This window comes from Suncus etruscus, chromosome 17 (genome assembly GCF_024139225.1).
Source record: "Suncus etruscus isolate mSunEtr1 chromosome 17, mSunEtr1.pri.cur, whole genome shotgun sequence".
NCBI lineage: Eukaryota > Metazoa > Chordata > Mammalia > Eulipotyphla > Soricidae > Suncus > Suncus etruscus.
In genome coordinates, this window is record NC_064864.1 from 5,756,776 (window position 1) to 5,768,861 (window position 12,086).

Genomic DNA, 12,086 nt, shown 5'->3' on the forward strand with positions numbered 1-12,086 from the left:
GTTCTGAGAGGCTCTCTTCACAAGAATGTTTTTCCTATTATAAAATGGCTAGGTCTCATAGGAAATGCAAACCACCTGTATTATTTGCGTAAGAAAGAAGCACTCAGACTGGGCTTTACCTCTTTCTCAAATCCTCCTTAATTGAATTGTATCTTTAGCAACTTAGATAATACCTTTTGTGAATCCTTTTTGTTAACCTTCCCGAGTTGACCCGGCTGGTTCTGTTTGAAAAGAAGTGAGAGCCTTTGATAAAGTTCAAGGATTAAAAGTCCTCTTGAGAAGGTGCCAGTGTTTCTCGTTGACTGAACACAGAGTTATAACGTGGAAGACGGACGTACATAGTTTATGTCGATTGGCCACTTGGTGGTGGACATTTTAAAAGTCAAGGGCCGGGAAGGTGGCGCTACAGGTTAGGTGTCTGCCTTGCAAGCGGATGGACCGCGGTTCGATCCCCCGGTGTCCCATATGGTCCTCCCAAGCCAGGGGTGATTTCTGAGCACATAGCCAGGAGTAACCCCTGAGCGTCAAACGGGTGTGGCCCAAAAACCAAAAAAAAAAAAAAAAAAAAAAAAAAAAAAAAGTCAAAATGCTCTTCGGTTTCTTAGAAACTTTACTCACTTGTTAGGTTAAATAATAGAGTTTTAGGCAATGACAATTTTGGGAATTGAGTCTTGGGTAAGTGGAAATTGCTTGCTGGCAGTAGCAATGGAAGACCGAGAAGCAATTAAGCATGCTCTCCTGTGAAAATATAATTTCTCACCCAAATAAATACATACAGAATAGATAAATAATTGCCCTAGTTCATGAGAGGAGGGTGGGTGGGGGGGCGGGCCTTACTAGGATTGGCTTTCTCTAATCAAATCTGTGAGGCTATCAGAATTATTCTTTCAATTTAGGAGAGTTTTAGTTTTAGTTTATAATGTAAAACAGCCTTTTTTTTTTTTTTAATGCTTGTTATGTTTTAGCTTCTTAAAGAACACTGTAGCATACGTACCCCGGGATGAATGAAACGGGAGGCTTTGAAAAGAAATTTTAAATGAGAAATTTTCCCAGAGTTTGAGGTGTGACTAGACTAGAAAGATGTTCTGTTTCTTTAAGACACGTAATAAGAGACAGGGGAAGCACAATGGCTTTGCATCTCCTGGGGATTTTTACTGTCCTCCTCTTGGGGTTGGTCTGTTTCCAAATGGTCAAGCAAATTTTGCCCTGTAGCAAGCGAGCAAGATTTCTTCTTCTCATACATGCAATTTAGAACTCAGTTGATTGTTAATTCCACTCGCCAGATTTAAATTCTTTTATAGCATAGTAAAGCCACTAATATTTTTAAGAGGGTGGAGTTTTGTTTTCAATTTAAGATTTTCAACAGCACTGTAGATATGACTTGTGTTTACAATAGTTAAAAAAATGCCCATACTTCTTTTATTTCATATCTCCTCTTTGCCTCTTTCACTCCCATCTCCATGCCTACTTGAAGTAAAATATTTTTTTTATAATGGAAGAGCCATTAAAATAATCATGATGGTTAATAACCCCCTCTACTTGGGGGGTTACTAGGCTTCGGGGACTCGACTGAAAGGTGGATTTTGTGTTAGTACTTTGTATTTCTTTTTCCTGCTCCCTTCCCCCATGCTCTCTCAGAAGCAGCTGGATTTTTATTTGTGCTTTGGGCTGGGGCGGGGGTGGCAGCACACTGGGCGGAATTAAAAGGCCAGATGCATCCTGATCATTTAAAAGCCCTCTTGAAGTGGATAAACTAGGGAAAACACTGTGCCTGTAAGTCGTGACTATTATGTTCTATAAAGAATAAACGTAGCTTGAATTTTATTCTTTATAAAACGTCTTTGAGATTTCTTCTCCACAGTTTACTTTCTTCAGAATAAATCTCTTATTTTGCAAGCTTAGAAAATGAATTCCTGATGATTTCTTTCTAAGAACCAAGGCTTAACTAGGATTTTTTTTTCTTATCCGTTTCATTCCTATAAGTACACAACATTTTATTTTTGAATAGAAAACGCTGCTTAGATAACAGTGTGAAAACTGTTCTAAACTACCGTGGTGACAATATATTGTATTAATTACTTTTTTTTTTTTTCATTTTACAGACTTTCAAACCCCTAGTTGAGAAAAGTATACCCAGTTCAATCACTGCAGTAGAATTCCTTGTAGATAAACAATTGGATTTTTTATCTGAAGATAGTGCCTTTCAGCCCTACCAGGTAAGAAGTTTTAGGTTATTTCTAAAAGTTAATCATTCTTGAAGCCTCACTTACATTCATGTTATTTTGAATACTCACTTAACCCATGTTTTGTTATGCAAAAAAATGTGTATCGAACACATTTTGATTATGGGATAAATGATGTACCTAATCCAGTATTTGCCGGGTACCAAAGAGCAGTGGTCTGTTGGCGGGAACAAAAGTGAGCAAATAATTAGTCCTTGCCACTCTAATGTTCATTATTATAAAATAACTGGGTAGATATTAGTATAAACTATACTATCTTTGTCTCCGAGTCTAAAGGTCAAGAATTAGGTCAGTGAGTGTAATTAAATGAGATTAGTACGCATATAATACATGCATACCAGTTGAGCAGAATAGTGATTCATTTTCTTAACGCTGGCTTTTCCTTGAGGTGTCCTTTGTTTCTGATTTTTAGTGTCCAGAAAGTCCTCCGATTATAATGTATTTAGTATAGGAAAATGTGTACTTTGCTTTTCTATTTTAACTCACAAAGGGACTCACCAAAAATTGTTGTGGCGTTTTAAAGATATGCATGAAAGGTATTTGATATCTACTATCCTTTAGATATTTGAATTTTGGGTTGACTTAAAATGGCAAGCTTTTACATCTAGTACAGTTGAAATATTTTATATAATTACACTGAAAAGGCGAATAAGCAAGCTCTTTTTACAATGAAGCTAAAAGTCATTATTCGTGTTTTTAAGTTCTGTCTTTCAAAAATAAAATGTGTAGGCACTTTTTCCACGGAATGAACAAGTCTTAATAGACTGACTTTTTTTTTTTTTTTTTGTATATGTACTTACCATCCATCGTACTAGTAAAAGTTGGATGACAATTTCTTCCATGCAAATGTCATTTCTTACTGACGTTTACACAGGTGTACTTTAGTCTGCATTCTTTTTCTCTTAACTTGCCTACTCTTTATACTGATAGTTTTGGCCTTTTGTTTCTAACGTTTATAGGTAAAAATTCATAGCAAGTCCCACTTTATTAGTGGAAGTGTTAGAGCCTTTCCCTAGAGTTTGGTATCGCTTTGTGTTTATGAACTCGACTTAGCTACCGATAGGCCTTAGTCTATAGAATTTTGATTCCGAACAGTGCATTTATGGAAAATTCTAGGACCTTCCAACTTTGTTTTAAGCTATGTAGTTTTTGCATAGCATTCTGGAAGATTTTGCTTGGATTTGATTTAGAGAAGTGAAATAGTTATGTAGAAACTACATTTAAAAACCAAATCCTTGCCCAGGTGGCCTAAAACTCTACAGTGAGTTTATTAATATCAAGGTAAGCGAAAGGTGTGTTAGCATTTTTGTAGGCTTTCTTTTGTTCATTTTAAAACGTGTTTAGATTTTTATTTTGATTTGTAGAAATAAGAGGCACAAGAACGAGATTAAAGTATACATTGAATCGGCAGATTTTATGGCATTTCTTGTTAGTAAGCCATTTATATTGCTCCTAGTAGAAGTAAGCCAGTCTCCATCCTAGGAAGGAAACTATCTTCTAGAGGTGAAGTAATTCCCTTGACATTTTAACGACCTAACAGTTATTTTCTCAGTTGGAAGGAATCAGGAAGAATTACATGCTCAAATCCTTGAGTTCAAGTGTATATGATTTTAGAATTCGTAAAAATTTTTTAGAGGTAATGGATGGCTTACACTAGAGGTTTTTGGTTTTGTTTTGGGCCCTACCCAGTGGTGCCCAGGGGTTACATCTGGCTCTGCATTCAGAAATTGCTCTGGGCATGCTTAGGGGACCCTATGGGATGCTGGGGCTCTAACCCTGGGCTGACAACCCTCTTTGTATTTTAAAACAAAGATGAAAAATACTGTCTTCCTTGTGTTGAGCTGATTGGAAATTTGTCCCAGAAATCTCAGATGATAACGTTGCCTTTCCAAGTCTATTTATTTAGATAAATTTGCAGAGTATGGATATTTAGTCAGAAAAGAGCTGCAGTTTAAATAATTGCAGTGCCTTTCTACCAGAGTGTTTTTTTCCTAACCAGTAGTCTAAACACTGTTAAATTCTTTGGCTTCTCCATCTGGCAGATGTAACTGGCTCAGATTTTGTAAATAGTGCCTGTTATCATAATCTTAGGATAACCCTATGGTACATTAAAGGTAGTCTGGGAGGAGATCAAGGGAGTGTTTACAGTGTTGTTGGGTCCTTATTTGTTTGTTTGTTTGTTTGTTTTACTTTAAGTTCATGAGACAGTTTTTTTGAATCTGGGTGTTAATTATTCTTTATAGAATTCTGTAAATGTGGTAAGGAAAACAATCTTTAGAAAGACGTGTAGCTGTCTTTAAAAAGGTTTACAAGTGATGTTTTGCCCTGAGTTCAATTATTTAGTTAATTAATTTCACAGCAGGGATTCACAGCCTCCATCTTTAGTCCTTGAACTTTCATCATTTCGTTCTCTATCAATATAGTTCCTTACATTCCTTCTTAAAAACATAGCCGTGATAGAAAATAGGTACATGTGATTCAGATTGGACAAAGATATTCTCACTTTTAGATCACTAGAGTGATTTTTTTATGCATATGAATAATTTCAATGCATGGAATGTCAGCCATCATATACTAAGTTCATTGACCTTTTTTTCCCACATGCTATTTATTCATCGAAATTGGGATTTCAGCCATGATATTAGTTGTTAGTGTTTTTTATTTTCCCTGGATAGGACGGGTCAAACACAGGGCTTTAGGGCTGGAGGGTACAGTGGGGGCAGGGTGTTTGCCTTGCAGAACCTAGGGTTCAGTTCCTGAGCACTGCCAGGAAAGATCCCTAAGCATGAATCCAGAAATAAACTTTGAGCACCATCAGGTGTCTCCCCAGAAGAAAAAAAAAATCACAAATAAAGGGCTGTTATACCTGTGAGCCTGGCCTAGTATTCAACATTTTAGAAAGAAAATGGCAGAGAAAATTCAAATCAACATCATAACTGAAAATACAGTGGATACATATTTTGGTCACTGAGGGAATGAATATACCATGATAAAAATTCTTATTTTCCCTCCCTGTGCACACAAATGAGTTTCTGCTTCCCTCTTTCGATTTTCTAATCATGCCTGGCTATACAGAAAGCTTTCTTTGAAGTTGGGGGAGGGAGAAGAGAGGAGGAAGTCGGAAGGAACTGCAAATTCTATTATGTCTTTTTAGTGACTAAGGAAAGAGAATAAAATTTTTTTTTTTTATGTCTGCTAGGGAGCAAATCCAGGATCTCTCACTCATGCAAAACTTGAAGCCTGCAAATTATTGATTCTATACTTGTTTATAGTTTGTTGGAATTAGTTTATTATTAAATCTTTCAGTCGCTATGTTTTTTTTTGAAGTCTTGCTTTACTTTGAAGAGACTTGCAAACGTTTTTAAAACTCCATTAAGATGTGAAGTTCTAATCATCTAATAGGAATATTCAGCTTTTTTTTTTAACATGATTTTGACCTGGATTTTTGGCTTCTGGCCATACACTCACCTGCAATTTGCAGGTTGGTTGCTTCATAAAGGATATAGAAGAGATTATTTCTTACCTGAGAGTTGTATATGACTCATACCAATTCATCTGGGTTGGTCTGGCTTGCTAGTCCTGTATTTTCTAGGGACCACAATCCTCTTTGCTGTTAAATGTAATACAGGAAGAATACAAACGACACTAGTTTAAAACCATTAAAGTCGAAGAAAATGTGCTTGTCTAAAATATTTGCTGTATTTGTCTTTCACCTCTGGATCGTAATGATCTGGTAAAAGTTTGGAGGTAAGAGAAGAGTAGAGTTTTCATGCTTAGATGCCCATGCTTTAATATTTAACTATTTTATTAAATGCTAGTTTCAGTATTGTGCTGTGGGGGGGGGGGGCAGAGAGGGGTCCAGGACACAACCAGCAATACTAAGTGTACTGAGTGAGAGCTTGCTTACTTCTAGGTCTGTTTTTAGGGATCTCTTCTACCTGGGATTTCGGGACGGTATGACATAGATCGGACTAGAGCGCAAGGCAGGCGCCATTTCTGCTGTACTCTCTGACCTCTGTGCTATGGATTTCTCTTTGAAATTGTACCCGACCTAAACATTTTATTTTCTTAGTACTTGGACTGGAGATTCCTTAAAGACAGATTTCTTCCTTTAAAAAAAAAAAAAAAAAAAAAGGAAGATTTTTTTGTTTGTTTGTTTGTTTATTTGCAGGTGTTAAGGGTGTGGTGTAGTGCTGAGAAATTGATCTTGGTTCTGTCCAGAGGATCCTATGTGCCAGGAAATTTGAACTGGGTCCCTGTGATATGCTGTAAGACAAGCAACTTAATCCCTGTACTGTCTCTGTAGCTCAGAACAGAAGTGTCAGTACTATAGTTTCCAGATTTTCTTCCTCCTGTGTAAGTAGGGATGTATGGATCCATATTTTTCCCACTTTAAAATCCACTGAGCCCTCAACTTTCCCAACAGTGATTATACAAATGTATTATCTGTGTTTTTAGAGTATGCATAAAGTAGTGGTAGCTCAGCACATGTGATTTACTGTAAGTAACTTAACTAAAATTATTTTTCCAATATTTTAAGGAATGTTGTATATGAGAAGTTACTACTTTTTCTCTAAACATCTGTTACTGTCCTGAGGAATTTGGAATTATTTCATAATTAAGAGTATACAGTCCGGGGCCGGGTGGTGGCGCTAGAGGTAAGGTGCCTGCCTTACCTGCGCTAGCCTTGGACGGACCGCGGTTCGATCCCCCGGCATCCCATATGGTCCCCCAAGCCAGGAGCGACTTCTGAGCTCATAGCCAGGAGTAACCCCTGAGCTTCACCGGGTGTGGCCCAAAAACCAAAAACCAAAAAAAAAAAAAAAAGAGTATACAGTCCAAGTAATGTAAAAATTTTAGCACCTAGTCCGCAAAAGCAGATGGTTTTAACCATTCCTTGTACTTACTATCTCTCTGACCCCACAGACGTTTTGTTTTGTTGTATTAAATATTTGGTGTAAGTTGAGACATTCACAAGTTAAAAACACCTTAGAGTAAATCTGATTTTCTTTTTTTTTTTTTTTTTTTTGGTTTTTGGGTCACACCTGGCAGTGCTCAGGGGTTATTCCTGGCTCCAGGCTCAGAAATTGCTCCTGGCAGGCACAGGGGACCATATGGGGCGCCGGGATTCGAACCGATGACCTCCTGCATGAAAGGCAAACGCCTTACCTCCATGCTATCTCTCCGGCCCCGTAAATCTGATTTTTAACTAAATTTTCCCCCTCGGTTAGACAAATACACGGCTGATAGTTTGCCCTGGAGACTTTTTGTATTATTTTGGTAAGTAGAGAAAATAATTTTTCGTTACTCTTTTTTTCTTGACTGAGAGTGGAGGGCGATGCCTTTGGGCCACACAGAGATGCTCAAGGGCTTATTCCTGGCTCTGCTCTCAGGGATCCCTCCTGACAGGCATTGGAATACCAGGACACCCACCTGGCCTGCTGTGTGCAAAGAAAATACCCTATCCACTTTTTATTTACTCTTAATAAACATTGGGGGCAAGGGGCTTAGACACACGTAGATGCGGTATTTAGTTGCTAGAGATGAACTCTGCACCTCCTGCATGCAAAGGGTGCTCTTTTTGAAAGATAGAAATTAGAATTTTTTCATTCTTTCTGGTGATAACTGACCTTGATATTGGAATATAAGAAACACTGAAAGCAGCACATCTAGTAAGAACTATATGGAGAGGGCAATATTAGAGGTACTCGCCCACATCCTCATTCCTTTTTCATCCCTCCCCCTGAGAGAACCTGTAAGTCAGAGGTGTAGTCAAAGAGAACAGAGAGAAAGAATATAGAGTTCCAGAAGCTGTTCACCCATTTAATTTTTCTCTAGAAGGAAATTTCATGTTAAATTCAACTTCCTTTTGTCATACTTTGACCTTTTTTTTTCCCTTCAAATGTCTGGCCTTAGAAACATCCTATCGAACTTTGTTCATTTATTTAAAGTTATTTAAATTCAATGGCTTCCTAGTTCAGAGCTACCGTCTTTAGTACGTTCTCTCTCTTTTTGTTAGTTTATTTGTTTTGTTTTGATTTTGGTTTTGGGGTCACAGCTAGTGGCGCTCAGGGTTTATTCCTGGCTCTGCACTCAGAAATCACTCCTGGCAGGTTCAGGGGACCACAAGGGATGCTGGGGATTGAGTCCTGGTCGGCCACGTGCAAAGCAATCTCTATTCACTGTGCTATTGCTCCGACCCCGTGCGTGATCATTTTAAAATGTTGATTAAAAAATGTGTCAGGGGGCCGGTGAGGTGGCGCTAGAGGTAAGGTGTCTGCCTTGCAAGTGCTAGCCAAGGGAAGACCACGGTTCGATCCCCCGGCGTCCCATATGGTCCCCCCAAGCCTGCCCAGAGCAATTTCTGAGGTCAGAGCCAGGAATAACCCCCTGAGTGCAGCTGGTTGTGGCCCCAAAACCAAAAACCGAAAAAGAAAGTCATAGTTCTGCTTGCCTGATTTATAATCCATTAGAAGAACTCATTAAAAAACTGTTTCCTTGGAATAGACTTGAGTTTTGGTTTGGTTGGGGGACAGACGCGGTGCTGGGGCTCTTTCTGGCTGTGAACTCAGAAGTTAAGCCCTTGGATGTGCCTGTAAACCATTTTTGTGCTGGGGAGTCCACCCAAAATGGGATCAGGGTTAGACCCTTACTCTCTTCTAGCTTTCCTGTTTTTCCTTCCTGGAGACCAATTGATTTTTAGGAGCAAAAAGTGCATAGTAGAGATTACTATAAGAATGGAATACAGGACCCGGAGAGATAGCACAGTGGTGTTTGCCTTGCAAGCAGCCGATCCAGGACCAAAGGTGGTTGGTTCGAATCCCGGTGTCCCATATGGTCTCCTGTGCCTGCCAGGAGCTATTTCTGAGCAGACAGCCAGGAGTAACCCCTGAGCACCGCTGGGTATGGCCCAAAAACCAAAAACCAAAAAAAAAAAAAAAAAAAAAAGAAAAGAAAAAAGAAAGAATGGAATACAGCAGGAGTGTTAATACATCATGTTGGGTGGTTTGCCTTGCATGCAGCCAACCTGTTAGATACCAGCAACCCACCTAGCGTGCCCCCCCCCCCCCAAGCCCTGCCAGGAGTAATTCCTGAGCACAGCTGAGTGTGGCCCAAAACACCCCTTAAAAAAAAAAAAAAAAGAAACCCAAGAAATGAAATGCAAAGCAGTCAGATTTAAATGATCAGAAGGAAGTAAAGGTTGAATAGGACTCATTTGAAAGAAGTTGGTAAGCATCTTGATAAGCTTTACAGCCTGGTCATGAGGATAAGCTTCAGTAAGAAAATCAGTTTAACTATAACTATTAATTTGATTTTGAGTGTTACCTGTACTAGATAAATATGCATGAAATAAAAGATTTGCTTAGTGTCTTGTTTCACGTAGGCCTTATGATTCATTGTAAACTTCTGAGCAGAAAAGGGTGACATTACAGGGCTATCTGGTTCTTTTAATGATGATAACAACAGGTTCCAATCTGATTCGGACTAGTGTCTTTTCAAGAAAAATAAAAATAATTCACTCCCCTCACCCCCCATTTGTAGAAAGGACTATTATTATAGGCTCTAGCTGCACTGTTTGTTCTAGCCAGCAGAGGAAAGGATACACTGTTTGACCCACTCTGGGAAACACTTATGTTAGATGTAGTTAAGTGATTAGTTTTTGTTTTTTTGTTTTTCATGAATCTTTGTTCTTTCAAATCAGTCTCTACACAGGGAAGTTTTATGAATCGCAAAGCCATTTCATGTAAACTTGGTCTCAAGTCCCGTATGACATTGGGAATTTTAAAGAAATCTAAATAAATGACCTCCTCAGCTCTAATAAGGAATATCTCATATCTGTTAAAGTTTAATAATAGTATCTAATAAGGCAATGGTCCTCAAACTACGGCCCGCGGGCCACATATTGTATTTCTTCCCATTTTGTTTCTTCCCTTCTAAATAAGATATAGGCAGTGTGCATAGAAATTTGTTCATAATTTTTGTTTTTACGATAATCTGGCCCTCCAACAGTCTGAAGGACGGTAAACTGGCCCCCTGTTTAAAAAGTTTGAGGACCCCTGTAAGGAATACCATGCTTCTTGAAAATCGTTGGTAAGCTGAAATGAAATCACGCATGAAAGAGTACCACACAAGTTGCTCGAATAAACGGTAGAGATTGAAATGTGTTTCAATTTTCTGTTTTGTCGGTCGATGCTGTCAAACCTTTGTGGTAGATATTTGAAACTTTCTCTTCCTACTGTGTGCAACCTTGGACATTTCTCAACTAACAACATGCAATGCCTTGTCGTCTCTTTAAACAACTTTTTTGAATGATTTCTTTTGCTGATGCTAGACAAGAGGTTTTCATTGTTAGGGAAAGCCTGTTCTTAGCAGGTCTGTTTCTCCCCCTTTCTCAAAAGTAGATATAGCTCCATAAACGGATTGTTTTCGATTTTAGAACAGGTGCAGGGCACTACTGTGTTAACCACTCTCTCACACACTTGACCTTTTTAATTCCGTGGCCTCACCCACTGGTGGTTTGGTCTCCTCTGCGTCTGTGATTGGGGTTGTTCTCCTCCCTCTGGCTCCTCTATGCAAATTCTGTGGAACTACCTCCCTGGCCCACTCTTGCCCTTTTTGTGCTCCCACAGGGAAAGTGTATGCTTTATTTCTTGATTTGTAATTCAGTAAGTTATAGGTGAATTTCCTCCTTCCTCCCCCCCCCCCCCCCCCCCCCCCCGTGCCTCGAAGGTAAGGCCATTTGTGGTCTCCTAAATGTTGCATGGAGTTGCCTGAATGACCTTCAGGACACCTTCTCAATAAGAAACCATGATTATGAATACTTTTTCAAGCTGGAACTTTTTTTACTTAAACTAATGTCTCCCACCCCCAATTTGTCCCTAATGTTGACTCTGGGATATGAAACATTCAACTTAAACCTGGCTGTGAATCCAAGGAGAGGAAGAAGTACTGACTGAGCTCAGACGGTACCAGATTCAGATAAAAGTTAAAGCAACATGTATGAAACAGGACTGTTTGGATCACTTGTGCTTTCTTAGAGCTCCCTGTTCTTCTTTTTGGTCTTTTCTTCGTATTATTCCTGAATTATAAAGCACATTTCCAATCCTCGAGTTTTCATGTGGGTCTCTTGCATCGTGCTTGATTTTATATTAGCCTGTGAGAGGCACCATGTTGCCAGAAAGTTCATCCGTACAAAACGAGAGCTGTGAGATGGTAGAATATATACATATATATATATATATCCTCTGCTAACTGCATTAATAAATCCAGTCTTAACCATAGCTCTAATCTGACGGCTGGCTGGATTATTGGCTTGGTAGGATCAGCATCTGTGGGCAGCCATAGGGGTGGTCTAGGGGACGGGGCCAGAACAGGAAGCTGCTATTGTGTAGGACTTGGCTTGATTCCATTTTCAGTCAAAAGCGACAGCTTGCAGTAGTGAAGCCAAGCTGAAGCCTAGAAAGTAGCGTGGACTGCAAGAAAAGGGGAACCAGTAGCTGCAACCAGTACTTCCTCCTTTATGTAGATTTTTTTTTTTAAGTTGGCACCTCGTGTTTTATTTTCAGTATTTTTGTCCTGTATTCTAAGTATTCCTGTTATCATCAACCTGTTTATTTTTTTAATTGCCATAATTTAAAACTTAATGTGAAGCATATCCCATGTTCTCAGTTATGTTGATTTACTCATGCACAGCTTCATTCTAAAGGGAGTTCTTTTGTAAAAATCCGTTGCAAAACTGCTTGGTGTGTTGCAAATGTAACCATGGAACCCAGGAACATGTTATTTTGACTGAAATTTGGCCCCAGTATGAGCTGTTCTGCAATATTCAGATTAAAAACATTT

At 38.9% G+C, this 12,086-nt stretch overlaps 1 protein-coding gene across 1 annotated transcript in view; it reads left to right on the top strand.

Annotated features, from left to right (window-relative positions):
* The window catches only part of JMJD1C (jumonji domain containing 1C), a 191,779-nt gene that overhangs the window by 104,741 nt on the left and 74,952 nt on the right, over positions 1-12,086 (top strand). Inside the window, exon 3 of the mRNA XM_049790618.1 lies at positions 2,103-2,216. The gene's annotated coding sequence lies outside the window, so the exon portion shown is untranslated. The remainder of the gene's footprint in view (positions 1-2,102; positions 2,217-12,086) is intronic.